This window comes from Mizuhopecten yessoensis, unplaced genomic scaffold (assembly GCF_002113885.1).
Source record: "Mizuhopecten yessoensis strain PY_sf001 unplaced genomic scaffold, ASM211388v2 scaffold4135, whole genome shotgun sequence".
In the NCBI taxonomy this organism is placed as follows: Eukaryota; Metazoa; Mollusca; class Bivalvia; order Pectinida; family Pectinidae; genus Mizuhopecten; species Mizuhopecten yessoensis.
This window is the reverse complement of record NW_018405393.1, coordinates 356,346-358,459: the sequence shown is the minus strand read 5'-3', so window position 1 is coordinate 358,459 and position 2,114 is coordinate 356,346. Positions and strand designations below refer to the sequence as shown.

The window sequence follows — 2,114 nt, the reverse complement described above, 5'->3', positions numbered from 1 at the left end:
ATCATTTTGAAATCAACCGGAACTCCTAAACATTTTTAAATTCATAGATTAAAGGTTTTTTCGCTCATGCCCCTTTATTTCAACAGTAGTTCAGACAATTTGTATTTCAAGCTTTTTAGTCCCTAGCATCACCGATGAGTGATAGAAGGACAAAACAGCTGTATGATGGAGTGTTATTACATTTTTGCATACTGTATCTATTACTAAATTTTAAATACGAACTTACCTGTTTGTGCTTATTACGTTCATCTTACATGAAAATCATACAGAATATTCTTTTCACGCCAAAATGAAAATATCCAAAAGAATCATATGAAGTGGAACCTCACTTCAAATATATTCGTTCCGGTTCTTTATTTACTTAAGCTTAACATTTTTTATGATATTGTATGCACATATACAATACAACTACGGTGGCTTATCATCGTTTAATATCATGGTGTGTGAACTTGTTTGAGACAATCGTTTGTGTATATAATGGGACCAGATGTCGCAACAACAGAACATGGTTTTAAATCTAAAATCAGTTTAATATTAGTGGTAAATTATGGGTAACGAAACGTGTTTGGCACTTAACACGTGTCTTACATTTACCAATAAAACGAACACTCAGTTAACACAGAGATACATACCAATGAAACCATCTTTTCCAAAGATATATGTTTTTTTCTAAAGAAATTCATCCATCAATTGGTATGTCTTACTGTGAAAGAAACAATAGTTCACTTAAAATCGATATAGGCTTAAAAAATATATAGTGCAATATATGATGCTTATAAAATAAAATATAAAACTACCAAACACTATTTATATCTTATAGTATGTCTGTACTCTTATATACATATGGGGGGAGATGAAGTAATTCCAACAATGTAGAGAAAATGAGGCCGCATTGTCTACACTGTTTGAATGACTTCCCTTTCCAACATACTACTTTGAAGTGATATGTATCCTACAAATATACGTTTGTAAAGATCCAGTGTTATATGGGATTTTACCACTCAGACGAGCTTGCTCCAAAGTAATTTGTCTCAACGTCTATCACTCCTGTCATTTCTTGTTTTCATATTCTACGTCTCGTTCCTAAAACTTTCCAGCCACGACCTGACAGCGTCAGGTTTGTAGTTCTCCGGTCCGACGGCTCCGAAATACATGACGGTATGATCGTACAGGATATACAAACGTTCTGGCACAGCCGCGTATTGAAGCCCGTTCTGATTATCCATCGGATCAATCAGTATTGGACACTTCAAGTCAAAGTCACGGAGGAGTTCAGCAGCCTCAACCCTGTCTTCAAGTGTCTTGTGATCCTTCATATCTTCGAAACGGTGTCCGAAGACTTGCCATCCTTCGACGGGGTGTGCCTCCCGAATATAGATGGTGACGAAGTCGGCAATGTCAGCAAAGTCGCGGATGATCGCCTTCATCTCCTCGACTTTTGCTATGAATGGAGGTCAGGAACAGCTTCCAAAGTTTAACACCAAAGGGCGTCCTGCCTTTTGAAAACTGTAAAGTTTTTTGCACGACTTCGTATCCATGTCATAGAGATCCGTGTTAGGAGCCTTACGACCGAAGAATGTTTTTCTGAAGAGTGCATCTACCAATGTCACCCGGGTCCGTGTAGCGACCGCTTTTGAAGATAGGTTCGGGATCAAGCTTTCTGTTCCAGAAAGACCTTTCTTCTTTGCCTCTGATCGATACTTTGATTGTATCAGGTTTCTGAAGAGGGTAAATTTCGATAGTACGACCACGACTGAGAAAAGTACGATCTGTACCATTACCATGAACAGATTGCTGACAGTTTTTATCCATATAAATGGGGCGTCGTCCGTCCAAAGGACATCCGGCTTCTTCATGACTGTGTCTGAAAAAGAAAAGGTAAGAGACTCTATCAGATGTTTAATATAGATGAATCAGGAAATGCAGCAAATGTACGAAGTAATCAAAGATGTTATTATAAAGGTTTAAAATTAATGTGACAAAAAGTGAATGGAATATTTCTCTATTACAACAAAATAGGTCTGGCTACTGGCGACCTAAATATAAAAGAACAAATATGTTCTTAAGAAAGTAAAGATAGTATTACAGTTAAAGTGTTTGACATGAATATATGA

At 37.0% G+C, this 2,114-nt stretch overlaps 1 pseudogene; it reads right to left on the bottom strand.

Moving 5' to 3' along the window:
- Positions 1–904: 904 nt before the first annotated feature.
- Positions 905–1,889, bottom strand: LOC110448706 (annotated as a pseudogene).
- Positions 1,890–2,114: the final 225 nt, after the last annotated feature.